The following is a 19,766-nucleotide window of genomic DNA, read 5'->3' as shown; positions in this document are numbered from 1 at the left end:
TCAGGGAAGGAAAGGAGAATGAGCAGCACATTACTAGCAGCGTGCTGCATCGTTCATTGGAGGCCTCGGGGATGTGGGGAGCCTGAACAGACTCCGCTGGACGAGGTGGCTGACTGCAGCAAGGAAGTGTCTTACTGTGCCAACTCCTTCTCCTGTCCTCATCCATGACACCCCCTGGGGATGTAAGGCTTCTGGGGGGCACATCAAAGGCTCTATTTGCTTTTCCAGGTGGAAAGTCACATTTTTGGTTAATAACTGCCACAGGGACTGAACGCAGCCCTTCTCGGCCTCCTGCCCTGCCAGCTCTGAGCTGCTCTTCTCCTATATCCAGTGACGCCAGGGAATGGCCCCCTTCACCCTGGCAGCCCTGGGGCTTTGCAGTGCTGGCATTGCATGGATTTCACCCCTCAGAGCAGACAAGAGAGAAAAGGGGCTGACGGTGCTGTGGCTGCTGCTGATATGGTGACCCAAGTGCAGGTGAACATCCCTGTCTGCTTCATTTTCCTCCTGGGAGTTTCTCTTTGGTGTGGTCCTGAGTTTAGCACTGGGCAGCCAGCACCTGGGGTGTGCTCCTCCAAGAACTGATCTGGAGCATCTCTCCTTGTTGGCTGACCTGCTGGTTAGAAGATTTGATCTCTCCTTCTTTTCCTTTCCGATGGCATTACTCTGGGATGGGACAAGGGGAGAACATCTGCCCTGCACTGATTATTTAGATAATTACCCCATAAGATTGAATATCTTGGGAATAGGACATAAAATGGGATATGCTGCAGGCTTTGAGAGTTGCTCTTCTGCTTTCTAATGATGCCATCAGCACAACAAAGCCCCAATCACAGGCAGGGCTGAGCCTGAGGTCCCAGGCATTAAGTAGTATGGACAGTGTTTGAGATATTTTCCCTGCAAAGCTGAACACCAGAGAAAAATGCTGATTTCCTCCAAAGAGCCAGAAATGAACCTCCTCTCTGTGATTTATTTCTGGCTTGTCCAAACCCATCACAGCAAAGGTCAGGATCCCCATGCAAAACCCAGCTCTTCTCCTACCCTGGTGCGTCTCCCATCAAACGTCCTGCCCACCTGGACCTTTGGAGACGTTAAGTATTTGTTATTTGTTATTTCTTTGCTTTTGTACCAGCTGGGACTTGGGCTCCAGTTTAAAGATCCCTTTTGTCTCTCCCCCTCCCCCTTCCCATTTGTTTAACGTCTGACGTACTCTCTCAGTTATTAGCTTTTCTACGTTAATTGGAATTATAATGAACCGCCTCGAGCTCTTTGATGTACACACAGTGCCTGCCTTTAGTCTCGGGGTTTGTGGTCTTGTTTTATTAATGCTGGCTCACATGGCAAGCGATGCTCTCAGATGCCTTCCGAGCGGAGTCCCCTCCGGTCCCCTCTGGGTCTTGGGTTTCACTCGTGGTCCTTGCAGCAATGTCACGGGGGGCAGATCCACGTTTCCCCAGCCCTGTGTAATGCGAGGAAACAAAACCACCCAGCTCAGTGCCTGGGTGTTTTAATGAATCATCAATGTGTGCATCTCGACGTTAAATTCGATGAGGTTTTACTGTCCTAAGACACAACCATCACCCAGGAATTGATCTGGAGCATCTCTCCTTGTCGGGTGACCTGCTGGTTAGAGGGTTTGGTCTCTCCTTCAGCTTTGTCAGGCAAAAGGCCAAAGCAGAGAGAAAGCTGAAGGCTGAGCATCCCTCTGCTCCATCCCTCGGCCCTGTGGAACCAGTGACCCCAGTGCACAGCCCAGTTCCAGACTGGCCCTCCTGTCACTGCTGGTGTCAGCTTGCTTCACATACAGGAGGCGATTAGAGACACCCAGGCAAGGTTCCCACCCTGACAGCTCTCGGGGCCGCGCTCACCGGAGGTGCCACCCAAGCCCCCACGGTGCTCCAGGCTGGGGCTGCACCTCAACTCATCCCTTTCCCTGAGGCTCCCGGGCTGGTTCCTGGATGCACTGTGCTCCTAGATCCTTGTCTGAAAGCATCAGATGGATGTCCCTCATCCTCCAGCCTTGGCTGCTTGGGCACAGACGTCTGGCTGTGTTACAGAAGTCCCTGAGAACAGATTTTTGCCTTGCCCCATTCCTACCCTCCTCCAAGCACAGACTCACCCACTTCTCCACTCTTGGCTTTGTTTCCTTATTGTAAGGGGAAAGAAGCTGAGCTGCCAGCATGGCAGGAAGGGAAATGATCCTCACTGGGGGGACAGGAGGGGGTCCTTAGCTAACGAGTTCTGCTTCTATCTAGGAGAGATGAAGCCCCAGGTTGCTGACGTGTGCAAGTGGAGCTCCTGAGCTTTCCCGTACAGGAAGAATTTGTGGTGGAACAGCAGAACACAGGCAGGTCAGCTTGAAAACAGCTGAACTTTGCAGATAAGCAGTGAGAATTTATTTAAAGAGAAAAAAATTATGTATATCTCTTCTCTACCCCCTCCTCCCCCCTCCCCCTTTTCAGTTTCTGCCCAGTCGTTGCTGGTAAATCCAGGCGAGGAGCGAGGATCCAGCTTTTCCCTCATTGCTCTGGGTGTTTATTTGAAGACTTCAATGAGATGTAGAAATGCCAGTTTCCTGACTCCAAAGCTCTGACCGCCTGGGGCTGATGCAGAGCACCTTCCCATGGCCCAGCTGCTGGGAGGAGCACCGGGAGGGCTGGGGGGATGCAAACCATGGGTTCAGCCCCTTTCCAGGCAGAGCAGCAGCAGCAGCTTTCAGCCCACTTGCTGGAGCTACTGATGGCATGGCTGTGCTGGTGGTAGCGTGGGAGCATCCTGTGATGGAGAGGATGGAGACTCAGGTATCTCTGCACAGTCTCTGGCCCTGCCAACCACCCTGGCAGAAAAGAGCTCAGGGTGCAGTAATGCACAGGGAATAAATGGAGCGTGCCATGAGTCCTGCAGAAGGGCTGTTTTTAATGGACAGTGCTCAGATGTGTCCCCTCAGGCCCCAATTTGGCTGTGCTGGATGCTGTATGAATCCTGACAGCAGCATCCATCCCGCACAGGGTGTTGCTGGCCGCATCCTCTGCAGAGCCACACATCCAAACTCTCCCAATGATGTGCTAAAATTACTGTGGCCTTTCATAGCCACTGATGACCCTGACTACAAAGCCAGTCCTAAAGGCAAATAAGCCATGCTTTCCAGAGCCCTGGAAGCAGCAGTACCCTGCATTTGTGGTGGGCAGCTCCTGGAAGCAGCTGCCTCCACCGGCAGGAGGCAAGGGCTGCCTGCCCGGAACAAAGACTGACTTACAGGTAAGTAGGTTTAAACACAATTGATGCACCAAATTAGGGATTGAGGCAGACAGCACCCCTCCCAGCTATAACCCATTGCCTTGCTAACATAAATGGAAATTCAATTTGTGAGAGGGCAGGGAGGGGAGGGGAGGGGAGGGAAGGGGAGGGAAGGGAAGCTCACTGTCTGCTCTTGTGTGGCCCCGGTGCAGCTCTTCGTGCCCCCGGGGTTGTGCCATTCACAGCCCCTGTCCCCGTGGTCAGCCAGCACCGAGATCGAATTTGCCTGGGTGCTGATGAGGTTAGACAGGGTGTGACTCAGGCTGGACCTGATGTGGCAGGAGAAGGGGGAAGAAAGGGCTGGCACGTGGGGGATGCGCTCACATGGACAGGCAATCATGCGGGGTCCTGCAGCCCGTGCCCCAGTTGATGCTGTGTGCAGTTTCTCTGGTGAGATCCACCTCTCACCCTTCATACTGGAGTCAGAGAGTCTGAACCATCCTTGTGGCTCACAGGAACCGGTCACTGTACATCCTGGGAGCAGGAGTTGTTTCTCATCATTGTAAAAGGCTCACTTTGCTCAGACCCATTCCTGTAACAGATCAGAAGAGATCTGCAGGCTGCTCCAAGAGGGTGCTGGAGCTGGAAATCTCAATTTGCACTTGTCCCACGGAGGCAGAGGTGGGTATTTGATGTCTCTGTGCCACCAAGGCCTGGCTGGGCCACAGCATGAATGATTCAGGGTGGTTGTCTCTGAGCTGTGCTGTTTTGCGTGGACCTGCACGGGAATCTGTGTGTGTGACTGCACCAGTTGCTATTTAACCCTCAGCTGGTACTCTCAGAGAGTACCATGACCCACAGCAGTGGGTGGGAAGAGCCATTCCCTTCTTCTTGCATGTGAGTTTGTGCCTTAGAGCACAGGAGCAACAAATGCTGTAACATCGCCCTTGCTAATCCTCTGCTTGTGCCACCTTCTTGTTTTCTCCCAACCTGTTTCTCATTTTTGCCTTCCTCAGGACCAAACTGTCTCTCACATACCAAGTGACGACCCGGCCCCATCCCCCATGAGGGCAGCATCTAAAGGGGACCCAGCCCCAACCATGCAGTCAGACCATGCAGAAGTGTCCCCAAATCAGAGACAGAATTGGACCTCAGCAGCCCTTTATGGCTCAGCCCTACTGCTCGGCGAGGACTGGCACGCACGGAGGAGCCTGAGCATCCCTCACCTCTTTTGCCTCTCCTCTCAGTCCAGGCGTGTACCGGTGGCTCTTCTGCAGCATGGATGGGCTGTGCAATGGTGAGTGGCAAAGGGAGAACAGGGGAAGGATGAAAATTAGCAAAGGGAGGGAAAATGACTTGATCTTTGGGAGGTGCTGCCTCTCCAGGTGCTTGAGGCCGGGTGGGCAGCCAGGCCCCTTCCCACCAGGCTGCCTGCACAGCTCAGCATCCCAGAGAAATTCCCCTCAGCGGTGCTGCCGCAGCTGAGCCACCTAATGAAATCTCCTCGTCTGTGCATGCTATATTAGGGTTACCATGGATATGGTGCCACAAACACTGGGCTGTGGCTTTGTTATATAAACAGGAGAGATTGCCACAAATACCCAAAATATCTGAAGAGGCCAGGAGGAGACAAAAGCATCCTCTGGGATTGTTTATAAAGGGTTGTGTGACCCAGGGGATAGTGGCACTGGGAGGTGGATGAGGTTTGTGTTAGCTTGAAGAAGTGGAGCAAAACCAAGCAGTGGTCTCAGTCTCAGTAGGACTGGAGACTCCCTCCAGTCTTCAACAGGATCTTTCTAAAATGATGACAGAAGTGCTGCTGGCTAGGCTGCTTACTGACCCTGCTTGAAAGAGCCAGGATTGCTGCAGACCATGGTGTGAAGTTCTTCACGCTCAACTTCATCCCAGCTGAGCTTCATGCAGATCTTGGCCCTACCCAATTTCTGCCATATGCAAGGAGATCCTGCAGCTGGTATGGGCCAGGACTGGTGATGGTGATGGAGATGTATACTTATCAGCTCTCCCAGAACTGCCCACACCTGTCCCTGCTCAGGAAGACCATTCAGCTAATCCTGTACCATCTCAGGTACAGAAAGTCCCTTGTACAGTTTGAGGAATCATGTACTTTAAAGAAAAAAACCCTGCTCTAGAAATGGAGGTGGGATGTAAGGGAGATGGAGACATCAGAGTGGCTAAAATTGTATTGCACTCCCACTCCCCTGCCAATAAAAACACCATAAATAAAGTGGCTTTGCAATACCCATCTCCACGCATTGTAACACAGATCCACGTGTCCCTGCAAATGATGCTCCAAGCAGGATAAGCCCTGCTCTAGCCGCCTTCTGCAAGAGGCATGTCAAGCTCGCTCCAGTCCTATCATGGGGATGGCTTGGAGTCTCTTCCTCTTCTCATCCCCTCTTCTCACCCATGGGTGATGCCCCCATCCTGTGGCTGTTTCAGGTCCCTGAGGGCCTTGCAGATGTCCACCACCATGGAATGTCCATTCACCCACTTGTTTTCTCTCCTGTCGCTCTCCCTGTGAGTCCAAGCAGGCATCATTCCACCCTTCATTTTCAGATACCAAACTCAGTAAGGAAAGGCTTGATTTGTCATTTAAAACCACACTGAACCCAGGTTTTGCTCTTCAGTGGTACGACACCCTGCTTTGCCCTCCCTCATTACCAGCCATCCCTGATTTTGCAGGGCCCTTCTTCATTTTCATGAGGTGAGCTCTTGCCATCTCCAAGCAGTGGGGAAGAGTTCTTTGATTTGGTAGGAAACAACGGCAAAAGGAGCTGGCATCTGTGGCAGGCATGGATCCAGGGGAAGGGCTGTCTGCCATGCGAGTGTTCAGGGGGGTGGGTTGGTGCTGAGCCCTTCTGCGTGGGGCTCTGCTCTTTGATGCCAGCCTTTCTTGTTGCTTTTCCTCCAGCCACTGCTTTCTGGTACTAAGCTGCTTCCTGAAGATTACACAGCAAGCCAGGATCAACATCAAGAGGAGCCAATCCAGGCAATGACATGGGGCCAAAAGAGCCTGAGGAGTTTGAAGATGGAGTTTTATCAGCTTAGCAAAGTGGTTGGCGCATGAAAGGACAAAGGCTGCAGACCCTGCACGCCTGAGGTTTGTAACAGACAAGTTAGCAGAAGGTTAATAAAGGGCAGAAATAGTGAATTCAATATGATTTCCCTTTAGAAAACTCAATGTGGTTGCTGTACAGGGAGTGCTTGCCCTACAAACCTCTTGACAACCTTAAAGGGGTCATTAAGCTTGAAGGGGAAGGAGGTTCCAGGAGATGCGGTTCTCTTGGCTTTCCAAGGCTGTGGCAGAAGGTTCTGCTAGCCAGCAGCCCCCCTGATATTCACATCTCTGGGGTGAGGACTGTTCAGTGTAAAGGGGCGTGGGGAAACCCACCGCGAGCATCCTTAAACCCACCCACCCCCTGCCTCTCTAAGCCCTGCCTTTGTGTTGGCACTTCCATCTGAAGCAGCGGCTGCACAGGATCATGTTCCAGAAAGCCTGGCACATCATGTTGGGTGCAGAGGCATGAGCTGACGGGTGTGATGAGACATGATGTGCCACAGAGCAGCTTTTGAGCAGCATTCCCTCAGAACAGGCTGAGGGCGCTGGGTAATCCAACTGTTTGGGTTAAAAGCACTTATTTAAGAAGCGTTTCCTCTCTGTTGTTGCTTTGTTAACTCTTTTAAGCAGATACATCCCTCAGCACTCTGAGGTTGTCACCTTCAGGGACAGAAACCTCTCAGTGCCCTGTGGCAGGGCTGCACCCACAGCACTGTTGACTCTGTACCTGTCAGGATCAGTGCTGTTAAGCCACAGCAGCAGCGATAACGAAGGACACCAAACAAGGTTCTGGTTAGGAAGAGTTTAGGGCTGTGTTTACAAGGCAGATGGGTCCTACATCATGGGAGATAAAAGCAGGGAGGGGGAAAAAAGGCTGCTGTGGAAGAGTGCACACCTGGAGATCAGCCAAAGGAAGAATTTGCGTGAAAATCCAGGGAAGGCAGTTGGGGTACCGTGAGCATGTGCTCACATCCCAGAGAGAGCAGGACCTCACAGGGGAAACCTCTGAGGCTGCCATCGAGGATACCTGGGATCAAAGAAGACATCTCTGCAGCCATGAGGAAGAGGCAGAGTGAAGGGCCAGGCAGCACATCTCACCCCGCGGAGGGAGGGCTCCTCCAGCCAAACTGCGCACACAGGGTCCTGGTTACTGCTGGGGAGCTCAAAGCAAAAACAGGTGCTGGGGAGCAGCAAAGGAAAAGGGCCCATAAGAACTGACAAAAGATGGTGTTTGGCAGGTAAGGACAGGGCCGTGTTCCCACTGTACCTGGCTGCTGCATCCAAACCTCACCTCAGGTCTGCAGCAGGCAGGTGGCCTGTGCCTGTGGACACACAGGGATGGTCTATTAGAGCTCGTGCTTCCCTGTTGGAGCAAAGTGAAGCGCTGGCAGCAGCGGTGTGATGCTTTAGCAAGCAGAAAGCTCCCTGCTGCAAAGGAGCCCTGCGTCGGATGGCCCCGTGCTCGCTGTGTGTCCTGCCCACCAAACTGCAGGTGCCCAAAGGTGCTCCCATCTAGAGATGGCACCACTACCCCCAGGCTGGTGGAGCACTGGGAAGGCATACGGAAAGCTGGGCAGCGTTTCGGTCGCCCGTTGGTCCCAGCAATGCCTGGGTGTGGTTGTGGTTTGTAATCATGTAGCCCCCTCCCCGGGTGAAGGGGAGAAGCAGAAGATGTCTCCATGGTCATGGCAGCCAGGCGTGAACCTGCCCTTCCTTGTCAGCAGCGTATTCCGAGCTGCTCCCTGGTGATGGAGCAAGCTGGAGGTGGGGAAATAAAGCCTAGAGAGACCTTAGATGCTGAGTGAAGGGAGGGTCATACAATACTCCTGGGCAGTTTGATCTCAAGTCCTGTGTCCAGCATGAGGAAACCAAGAATTTTTTGGGTGCCGGAGTGTGAATGCATCAACTTGCTGAAGGATTTACCCTGCAGATAATCCCTCAGTGGTGGCAGTGGAGGAAAGCGGGTGGCTACAACCTGAGCTTTGAACCCAGGAAAGATTTGGCTCCTGGCTGCTGCAGTCCTGTTTATCCTGCAGACTTGGCAGGCACCGGACACTTCCCGAATGGCAAGAGGGGTTGATAAAAGTTGTGGCTGGCCTGCTGCCACCTCTCCAGGCTATGGACTGGCTCCCAAAGTGCCGGTACTAATTAGCACTTCCCTTCTGTTAACATTCATGTTGCGAAGTCTAGGGGATCACGGCTCTCCGTGCCCTGTGTCTGTGCAGCCCCCAGCACCACTGGGCCGTGCTCACCACTGAGGTCTTGGACACTGCTGCAATACAGAAATACATCACAAAAAAGCCTTCACCTCCATCACAGGTGACTGCTTTTCACACCATTGGCCTTAGAGAAAGTAGATCTCATGTTAAGAGTCCAGAAAACAAGCTCTGTACTTCAGCTCTGTACTTGCACAAGGCAGCCCAAGCGTGTGCTAAGTCCTTGCTATATCCTTGTTTTTCCTCGCTTCTATCCTGAGCTTAGGTCAGTGGAGAATTGCTTTGACATATTCCCTGGGAAGCAAGGAAGCTCTTTATTGCAGTGCAGGAGTCCAGGTATAGAAACTGAAATGAATGGCACAAGTGAAGAAGCTCCATCCTTCATCTTTCTGAGCAAGGATACAGTGATAAATCGCTAGGCAATGACGTTTGACCCATACAAGTAATAAAAAGACAAAATTGGTGGGGTTTTTTTCCTCCCCCCCTCCAGCATAGCTCTTTCAATATCTTCCTGCACACACTCCGAGCAACCTTGAAGCAAAACTGAAGAGGAAGGATGACACAGTTCAGTACTAAGTGATGCCGCCTATAATAATTAAACAATAGTAGTCTTAAGTAGACTCTCTAAACATAAACTATATTTCATCCCCTTGCTTTAATTTCTTGTAATTAGGCAGGGCAGCTCGCCTTTCAGATCTCTGCACGGGCGTTTGAACTGCGTGCAAAGTGTGCTGAAATTACTGGCAGTAATTAGTTTATTTAGGGAGCAATTAATTAAATGCAACTGTTTCCCTCTCTATAGATTAAAAGAGTGCTATAAGCGATACCATCTTAAAAAGAGCAGATGTGCTCTAAAAGAACCAGAGGCTAATTATTCTCATCAGCCAACAAGGACAGAACAAGTATCGATGGGTGAAAACGGCCCAGGAGGAAAATTAAGTTTGGTCTTAGGAATAACTTTGGGACTGCCAACACAAGCCAGGCCGGGGAAACCAGCACTGCAGGACAAAAGTCATGCGTCCCTCCAGCCAGAGGTGCTCCAGGCTGAATGTGGTCTTCTTCCCAGCGTCATCACTGGAAGGCTGGAAGAGGCAGTGGCCTGAGAAGAGTCCCTGCTACCTGAGGATTTTGATAGCTTACAGACAACGTGGGTGACAGCAGCCGAGGCTGATGCCAGGGGATGCAGTTAGGCAGGGCCTCCTGAGACAGGCCTGGCATCCTCCGTGCCCAACAGGGCAAAGGTGCTGCCTCAGAGAGCCCAGAGATGAGTGGCTGCCAACCCTGGGGTATGCAGTGGCAGGGCTGGGGCAGGTTTTGCTTCCCTGTCACGCCAGTTTTGGGAGGGGAATGACCTCCATCTGTGGTTGTGAGGGTCCTTTCTGTGCAGGTTGCCCGCCTGCTAGAGGGGTAACGGCGACTGAGATCACCGGGTTCTGTCCCAAGTTCTGCTGTTACCAAACACTCCTCTTTTCTTTCAGCTCTGAGACCTGATTACGGCCCCAATGCTAATGAAGTCTTGTGAACCACCACTGCTGATGCCGAACATGCCCTGTACAGCGTTGGTGTCTTCAGAGGAACCTGTGGACTTCTAAAGTAGCTGAGGTTGTGCTGGAACGGGCATGGATTTGGGAAGAGGAGACATGCTCACCTCCCCAGGAGGGTCTGTCACTGAAACCAGCCAGCAACAACCTCTGTGCAGCTCCTGATAAAAGGTGCGTGGGGCAAAGTCACCGTGTAAAGTGACTGGAGACCCTCGCAGGGCTGAATGGGGGACACTGCAGCTCTGCCCTGGGATTCTCCCCATGCCTCCTTGCAACCCCTGCAGAGGGTGGGATGCTCTGCCTGCGTCAGCAGCAGGGATGAAGACTCTCTCGGCCGAATTGCGGTGTCCCCCTCCCAGCTCTGCGAGGGGATGACCCAGCTCCAGGGCGGGGGATGACTCGGCTCCTTGGGACTGGTCCCGCTCCCCCCTCACCGAGGCCCGGCTCGACCCGCCGGGACAGGCCCACATCCCGGGGAGCACCGGCGGGGGAGGGAGAGGATGGCGGGATGGGGCGGGGGGGTTTAAGGGGGGGGATAACGGAACGGGACCCAGCGGCCGCCTCCCGGGGGGCCAGGGGGGTCAGTGTGTGTGAGGGGGGGAGGTGGGGGTGCGGGCGGGGGCCGGCAGCACGCGCCGCTGCCCGTGCGGCCCCGGTGCGGGGCTCGGGGGGGCGCCGCGCCGCTCCGTTCCGCGCCGCCGTCATTGGCGGCACCGGCGGCGCTGGGGCGCGGGGCGGGGAGGGAGGGAGCGCTCCCCCGCAGAGCCGCTGCTGCCGGGCCCGGCCATGTGCCGAGAGGGTGTCTGCTGCCGGCTCTGCTGCTCTTGGGCGCCGTGAGCTGCGCCCGCATCTCTAGTCTTTATTTTTATTATTATTAATATTATTTTTATTTTTAATTGGGTTTTTTTTCTCTTTTTTTTTGTGGGTTTGTTGTGGGTTTTTTTCCCCCTCCCTGCATTGATGCGCTCCGAGCTGGAGACTTCGGGAGCCGCGGTCCTCACCTGAGCGATCCAGCACAATTCCCCCGTTTGAAGGTAAGCGGGGAGGGCCGGGCAGGCGGCGGCGCGGGGACCGCGCACCGGCGCGGAGGTTCCGCCGCTGGCAGACGGACCTCGCCGGCTGTGTCTGGGCTCTTCCCGCCCATCCTTCGCAACGGTGGGGTCTTTCGCGGTGTTTTTCCCCTGTTTACTTCTCTCCATCATTCCTCCTCCCCCCCCCCCCCCCCCCCCTCCCCACCTCCCGGTGCTTCGTAGAACTGCTCTTCAGCAGCGGTGGGATTGCTCCTCCGGTGGAACCGGCAGCTAAACCCCCCCGCGTCCCGGGGGAATGCCGGTAAGGAGCAGAGCAGGCAGAGGACTAGCCACGGTTGCGAGAGTTGGGGCTGGGAAGGTATTTGGAGGGGACACGCACACACAGAGCGAACAGGGAGATGGAGCATCTGCTCCCCAGCAGCCTGTGTCAGAGGGACTGGTCAAGTCCCAGTGACTTAGACCAGGATGAAAGATACTGAGGTGCGCCAGGCTTGGTTTTCCCTGGTCCTACAGCATCATTAGTTTCAAAGCCATGCCTGTGAAGGAGGTCATGAAAGCATCTCTCAGAGATGGGGGGCAGGAAAGCTGCCCCTATCCTGTGCCTCGCTGAGCTGTGCGGGTCATGCCCTTCTCTGCCCCCGGGACAACTCGTCCTCCTTTGTGCACTCAGTGCAGGGCAGAAACTGGCCTCTCTGGGTAGTCTATCTGGGTATCTCACCCAGAACCACACATCCAGGACAAAGGTTTGTTTCTATCTTGTGTCTTGCCCCCAGAAAATACAGGAGCACACCCACACCCCCCCCCGGCCCGACTCCATCCAGATGAGTTTGCAGAGCCCACCCCAGCCCCAGGTTAGGCAGCTCACACACAGCGAAGCAACAGGGATGGAGAGAATCCAGAGTTGAATGCGAGGAAGGTGATGGCATGGTGATCTGTGGGGATTTTTTGTTTGGTTAGCACAGTAGCCATCTAGGTCTGTGCTCACATGGATGTTTTCCAGTACATTAGTGGTAGTCTGCAGGCGCAAGGGGGCTGGGGGAGGGAAAGAGAAATCCCCCAAGGGAAGATGGCTTTTCATTTCCCCATATCGACTGGCTTCAGACAGGATTATTTATATTTGACATAACAGATCACCAAACTTGGAAGGTAGTGGGGGTGTGCTCATACTCATTAAGGTAGACAGTTTTCTGATGGAATAAATTAAAGGTAAGAGAAGACTGCTCCTGGAGGTTCAACAGATTGTCTTCTAGCCTAAAATGTGCGGTGAAATCAGCATAAAACCTAGATGGTAAAATTGTGCACTTCAGTCATTCATGATGGATGCCTGTCATCTTAGGAAACCTTGATATCCCAGCGTTTGGAGTGCAGGCAGTGCTCCCGAGTGACCTCGACTGAATTATTCTAATCATTGTATCTCGTTTTCACTGAGTAAGCATTGAAATGATAATACTGTTAAGGGAAAATAGTTTGCATAAATCGTATGTTAACTCAGCACCTGAACTCTCTGTGCACCTGTATTTAGGCACTTGCCCTGTTGTGGTGGTGTGTGAGTAACAGAAGGTTGTTTGCAACCTCTTCTGGGTGGTTTTCAGCTGGTGTGGAGTGAGCAGAAAGATGCATTATGGCTGTCAGCTGGTGGAAAGAGATTTCAAACACCTTCAAGACCGTGCAGCTGTAATTAGAAGTGTAACCCCCTTCCTCTGCGTGTCAGGATTTCTGTGCAGGATGATGACAGGACCTGTTAGGGAACGGAGCTGGTGCTCAGCAGATAGACAGAACTTTGAGAAAATCCTCCACAAAGTGACTGACGTTGATTTATCACCCATCAGTACATAGGTTCTCACTTCCGAAGGACGTGGGGATGTGAGGGGAAAGGAAGTTCCTTCCTGTTTTCTTGTCAGCGAACACAGATTGCACAGACAGTTCGTAACTACCTGTCCCTACCTGCGCAGGGAAGAGCTGGCGAATGTTGCCAGCGCCGTGGTTACCGGCTGTGTCTCTGCTGTGTTTCTCTTTGAAAGCCTGGTAGATTGGTCTAGCTGTCACATCTCCCCCTGTTCCTTTCCCATTGCAACCACAGCAGGTCCCTGAACCCTCACGTAGGTGACACAAGAGTCAAGCTCAAAGGTTTGGTCTCAGTGGCTTTGCAGTCTAAGGAGAATGTGTTCAGAGTGACAGAGGACACCCTCACTGTCAGTGGCAGGTAGACCTCAGCCGTTCTAAAGGTGTTCCCATGTCCAAAGCTGAAGAGCACCTGCTGACCCTGTACCCATCCCTAAGCACCCTCCTGAGGATCCTTTAAAAGTCGTGCTGGTGCCCAGATAGAAAGAGGCAAAGGTGCTTAATGCCCTCGGGCATTTATGTGCAGCCCAGAGAGCTTTGTGGCTTCCTCGCAGGCTGAAGAAGTCTGTGCCCCCAACCATTGGGCACATCAGGATATGTCCTTGGTGCCCAGCACGTGGGTCAGTGAGGGGGTTTGCAGCTGGCCAAGCTGCAGTGTATTTACTGTGGGGCTTTTCATTTGGCTGCACAGCACCTAGCTGCACTGGGCTGGTGTATGGAACAGGGATAACTCAGTACTTCTCAGTCATCCTGTTCGGGTACCTGGCTGTTGTGTTGCCATGGATTTGGATAAGGATGTGGCCAGTGAAGAGGTGCTAGTTGCTGGCAGGTTCCCACAGCTATGGCTTCTGATGCAGCTTATAGGAGGAGAGGTGGAAGGTGTTGGGGTTGAACTTGCAACTCATTCCCATTCTAATTTACATTTCTTCCCCTGTCATCGTCTGTTATGTCCTTCTCTCCTCATGATCCAATTTATTACAGCAGGCAGGATTGGTTCACCCTTTGCCTGAGAAAAAAGGGATATGTCCTGGCACCACAGATTGGCAGAGGGATGACAAATGTGTTGGGTCATGAACTCTTCAGACCTTCCAGCCTCATTCAGATCAGAGCTGAGACCAGCACAGGCAAGGCTGGGACCTCAGGAGAGCCCTGGGCAGAGGTCAGCTGAAAGGCTGGGGAACAAAATTAAGCCTTGTAATAACATTTTGAAACATCTTTGGACCCGTTTCTCGATGGAAGTGAACCACCATGACCCGGTAACAGCAGTGCAGGGCACCAGAGGGAGGACCTGGCTCCCACGGGCTGTGCGGTTGGGTCTCGGGGTGCCCATGCCAGAGGCAGCACGGGGGGCAGGATGGGCTTCTAACCACTGATGATCTTGATCCTACATGGCCAGAAGTACAGATTTCTCACCGGAGTTGCGGGGCCGGGGGGTGGCAGCAGTGTCTGCTGCAGCCTGGGGCACTGCTGAGAGATGATAGCATCTCCCTCAGCATACCCTGGTGCTCCTTTTGGCTGACTGTGGAGTCAGGACAAGAGATGGTCAGGGGCTGGGGCAGTTCTGTTTGCCCTCTCACTCCAGGCAGCTTTACCTCACTTGTTGAAATAACCAACTGTGATGGGTCCGAGCTGCTGTCCATCTTCCTTCAGATTAATGGCACAGGATGGGCTGAGCCATCTTCCCCAAGTTTTCCTGGCCCCTCTCTCAGTCTCCAGTGCTTCTCTGCCCATCTCTTTCTGTCCCCAGGACAAAAGCCACCCGCAGCAACACACCACCCTGCCTGGCAGCCTGTGAGCTCATCGTGCTTTGCTTGACAGCGACGCTGCTTTTCCCCTGTGCCGCTCGCTACCTGCCCATGAGCTATGGGTAGGGATGCTGCTGAGTTGGAGGTGCACACATCTCTGCCGCCCTGGGAAACATCTCTCTGGTCCAGAGCTTTTATCAAAGAGATGGAAACTTGTCATCACATTCTCTCTGCAACAATATCTGACGTTACCCACGCGATTTGCCCTTGGTGTGTTTCCTGAAATAGGCCTACAGTAGACACAGGTGACATCTGGATGCATCACCATCGAGTTCAGTAAATAAGACAGGATCTATTGTTTAAAGGTTATTTCAAAAGACTCCCAGTGAGTTATCAGGCTGCACAGTGGGGAAAGCCTTAATGGCAATGTGATAATTGTCTTTTCCTGAAGGATATACTAGAGCCCAGTTACTAGAAACTCAAAAGCAAGTCTCAGCTTGGCCTTGCCTGGCCAGGGACCTGATCCAGCCTGAAAGCATTGAGGAGTTTTGCCCTTTACTTCAAACTGGGGCAGTGTGCCTCCAGCTCTGGGAAAAGCCGGCTGGGGGCACAGATGGGGAACGTAGAGGAGATTTCCAGCAGTTCAACAGTAAAAAAAGGTCTCAGATTGACATAATAGGGCAGCAGGAATCATATCAGCAGGGAGGGCAGGAGAAAGAGCCCTCCCCAAGGCTCTGAAAAGGAAACAAATGTCATTAGGAGTGGGTAAAACAACCACCTCCAAGCACCTGAGATGAGGGCGGGAGGCTCTGCGGGGAGAGCGGAGCTGGCGAGGTTTGCCAGCGCTCGGAGGGCTCAGCAGGGCCGCTGTAGGAGACACTCTGCAGCCCACATCTTTATTCATCATGTCCCCGTTGGGTTAATAGCCTCCTTAAAACAGAAAAAAGAAGGGCGGGTTAATTTTTTGGCAGAAGCCAAGTGCCAGCCGTCATCCCCTTCCCTCTCCCAGGTGACGAGGATGCTGCTCGCTTGTGGCAGGAGGGAAGGGATGCTGCTGTGCTGTCACTCACGCCAGCCTTACATCTGCACACACTCCTGGCAGAAAGCACTCCTGGCTCCTTCCCTTGGCCCCAGGGCAAAGAGAATTCATTCTCACCAGTAATTTCATGCCCCTCAGAGACCCGTCTCAGGGAGGGAGGCATGTCATGGTCTCCCACATCTTTCTGTTTTCCCACTGACTTTCTCTGAGACTGCGGTGCCCACAGAGCCCTGGAGTCGACCTGAAAAATGGGCTCTGGTGAAAAAGCTTGTGGCTTGTTTTCTTTCTTTGAATTGCTACTAAACTCCAGCTTTGGCTTTTCCAGGGCTGCTGTAGTTGGCCTCTCTTGGACAGGGGGATAAAGGAGATGATCTTCTTGCCAGGTGGGGGACGGAGCCCTCCGTGCTGCCAGCTTTAGGTGCAGCTTTGAGGCCACGGTATGGCTTTTCTCTAGGTACAAGTTCATCAAAGGGTCTGAGCTCATAAGCTCATTATATTGGGGGAATTGCAAGCGGTGGGCACGCTGCACAGCTGGGATTTCCTGCCTTTCTGCTGGAGGGGACTCAGCAAACTGGGAGGAAAAGTCCTTTGTGGTTTGGAGGTTTTTTTCCCCTGTGCAGAGTGGTGCCTTGTTCCTCAGCTGCCTGAAAATCTAGGCTGGACCGTAGTGGCCAAAGTGACCTCTCACAGTGCTGCCTGTTCTCTCTGCACTGACCCACAGAGCTGGCGTCAGTCAAAGCCAGGTTGTCTCTTTGCTCACCGAGAGTTTCAGACTGTTTGATGTTAAGGGGGAAAAACACATCAGCGTTAATAAAAGGAAACTGTCTGCCTGGGGGAAGATAAATACCCAGATTGCTGGGTGATGCAGCTGCTTTGAAACCCTCTGGGGACCATGGCAGCCTCATGAGGGATTCAGAAGTCATCCTCGTCTCTCCCCCAACCTCTCCCCAGCTTGGGTCACTTCAGCTGAAGCAGGTCAACGTGTTTCAAGATTCAAAGACTTGCAAACCAGCACCGATCACAGCACAGGGATGTCTTGGGCTTTGCTGTAAAAGATGATACACGAAGCGGTGTCTGCACGGTGATGCGGGAGCGTGACTGGAGGCAGAGGGAGTTCACAGGCAAGTGCCAGACGAGCCCCCAAAGTGTCTGTGTTAACAGCCTGCGAATTGCAGCTCTGCTAAAGCATCCCCCTTACACTGCCAAAGCCTCCCCTTACAGGCACCGCTTCCCCTGAGACAAAGAACCCAACCTGTGAATAGCTTTTGCTCACGCTTATTCCCAATATTCCACCTCCGCACCTCTGGGTTGGTTGTTTTGTGGTTTGTTTTTTTTTATTTTTTCCCTACAGTCTTTTCCTGAGGTGCCCAGTGGGGACACTGCAATCCTGGTACAGAGCTCCTGCCTGTGTTTCCCTCTCCAGTTTGAGTGTAGGGTGCTGCTTGGGCTTTGCCATGTGGCTTACAGCTGGCTTCCCTTCGCTCTCCGTGTCGATTTAAGACTTGTCATGGGTCTTCCTGCCTCTGAGCTTTGGCAGACCATTAACTCTCTTCTTTTTTGTCTCTTGCCTTCAAGATTAGAGCTTGTTCAGTGCGGGGAGGCCTTCCCTGATGGGTGTCTGCCTGCATTGTCCCTGCAGGCAGCGGTGCTCCTTCTTCCTCCTCCTTTCCCACCCTTGTATCCGCAGAACAATAGCGTGCGCGTTGTCGCTCTAGTTAACACAACGTACGTGAGTTACATAGCAAGACGTGATGCCTTTTGTGGTGATCCAAGCTAAATTCCCCCCCACATCCCCCTGCCATGGAGAGTAAATACCGTGTTGATGGTGCCAGAGGCTCAATTCAGAGCAAGTGCTGCGGTGCTGAGGCTGCCGGAGGGTGACCTGGGAAATGCATGGCCTCACCGCTGGGAATTTCTCCCTGTCTCCCTCTTCAAGCCAGTGTGGGGAGGGATTTACAGGGATGCGATTCATAAGGGTCTCATGTGGAAGGAAAAGGAGCTGTCTGGTGTGATTGGTGTTGCTGGTTGGGTAGCTAAGCCCTGGCAAGATTAGCACTGGGATCTGGGGAAAACAGCCGCGCCGCGAGAGCGGGAGGGGAGGGGATAATAAGTGTTGATTTGGGTTTGCTGTTGGGTGAGTTTTGTGTTTTTACTGTTATGTTACACAAAGGAGGGGCCTGGGGAGTAATTCGAATTTACATCTGTCCTGTGGGTTTCCTTTGTGGCTTCCCCTGTGCAAACAGAGACAGGGGAGAAGTCGTGTGGTTCGGCTGCTGGCAGAGAGCGACTCCAACCCCCCCTCTTCCCTCTGAGCACCTGAGAGGCGTTTCTCACCCCCCCCCCCAGGTGACCCCTCTGATCCAGCCATCCCCCAAATCTATTTCCTTACTGACTATTCCTGGGACAAAGATGTCCCTGGAAAAGGGTGGCCCCGATCTGCAGCACCAGGTGCTGGCACTGCTGAGCTCGCTCCGGCTCGGGCAGAAGCTCTCAGAGTATTTTGTGCCTGGGGGCCATCAAACCCATTAAAACCCCAATTCTGGGTGGTAAGAGGTGCTGGAGGTACCCGCCGTGCAGGGCATTGCAGAGCAGAGCAGACAGGCTGATTTCAGCCCGCGCGCTGCTGCGTCTCCACGGCTGCTTCACCCCGTGTTCGTGTGCGGGAGGATCCAGACTGGTGTCCCCCCTGGCCAGCCTAACAGGCGTACATCCCTGAGACAAAGTCAGGCATAATATTTATGCAATTAATATTAGACAGTTACCACTTGCTTCTTCTGCTTTGCAACACTGCTGACTTCTCAAGAGTTATTCCTGATGCTCACGGTAGCTCGTGGGAGCAGATTCAGCCCACAGAAAGTGGGGTTTTCTTGGCTGCACATATTTTCCCTTGTGTTTCTGGCATCAGGTCTTTGTTTTTGTTGTATTTTAAAATAAAACAACATAGGTTATAGAAAACACAAGGCTGTGAATACTGGTTTCTGAGAAAACAAGCACTGATCTTACTTGCTTCCTGGATACCTTTGTAAATATTATGTTATATCGCTGAATGTTAGGATTGGCAGGCAAAGGGTAGGTCTTTAAAATGTTATCTTACTCAGTTGGTGGTAGATATAAAGGATGGATATTGCTGGGCTGTAGCAGTACCATTGACTGCAGGGCATCATTGCTGCCCAGTCTCAGAGATGCCTGATGCTGCCACACAGTTGCTGTAGCCAGTGCTTGGGTTTTGCTTAAAAAGAGAAGATTTCAAAAAAAAATTAATACAGATGAGAATATTTGCAGGAACCTGCAACAAAAAACAAGTGTGCTCTTTGGTACAGATGCTAACATTGCTGTTTAACCCCAATATCACCATGTCCTGCAATTTCATGATACCCTGATTAAACCAACCCCGAGCAGAACTGAAGCATCCTGTGATCACAGCAGAAATTCCCAGGCTCCTGTGAGCTGCCTGGTCTCTCCGCTGTCAAGCCCAGGCTAAAGGGGCAGCCAGCTTGCATGGTGTTTTATTAAACAGAACCATGGTTTGAGGCAGCAGTGAACACACTCTCAATTCCCAGAGGAGACCTGTGGTCTGTTTAACCTTGCGAGGAGCATCTTCTGTAGGCAGAACTCCATTGTGAGGCATTTCACAGAATCACTAGGTTGGAAAAGACCTTTGAGCTGGTCTCCTTCGATGGTCTCCAGTCTGCCAACCAGGCATAGGGCAGTGGGGATGCTCACCTTTAGCAGGTCTGGGGTTTGTAATGCTTAAACTTATCTGCAAAGCAGGTTCCTGTGTGGTTTACCATTACTAAAGTGCTTGTCATGGTACTACAGCATCAGCGTGGCCAGGGGGATGTCTGGAGAGCTCAGAAAGTCAACACAGGTTCAGTGAAAGGTGTTTGGTTCTGTGGGTTCCCAGATCATCACAACTGGAGGGTTAGCTCTGGAGTGGGAGGTGCTGTTTAACAGGGGACCATTTCTGCTTCCCAACGAGCTCGAGTGATACATTCAAGCCAAGTGAGCTCCCCCTGTGAGAGAAGGAAGGTGAAAT

This window comes from Gallinula chloropus, assembly GCF_964237585.1.
Source record: "Gallinula chloropus genome assembly, chromosome: 18".
Lineage (NCBI taxonomy): Eukaryota > Metazoa > Chordata > Aves > Gruiformes > Rallidae > Gallinula > Gallinula chloropus.
Note: the sequence above shows the minus strand (reverse complement) of the source record.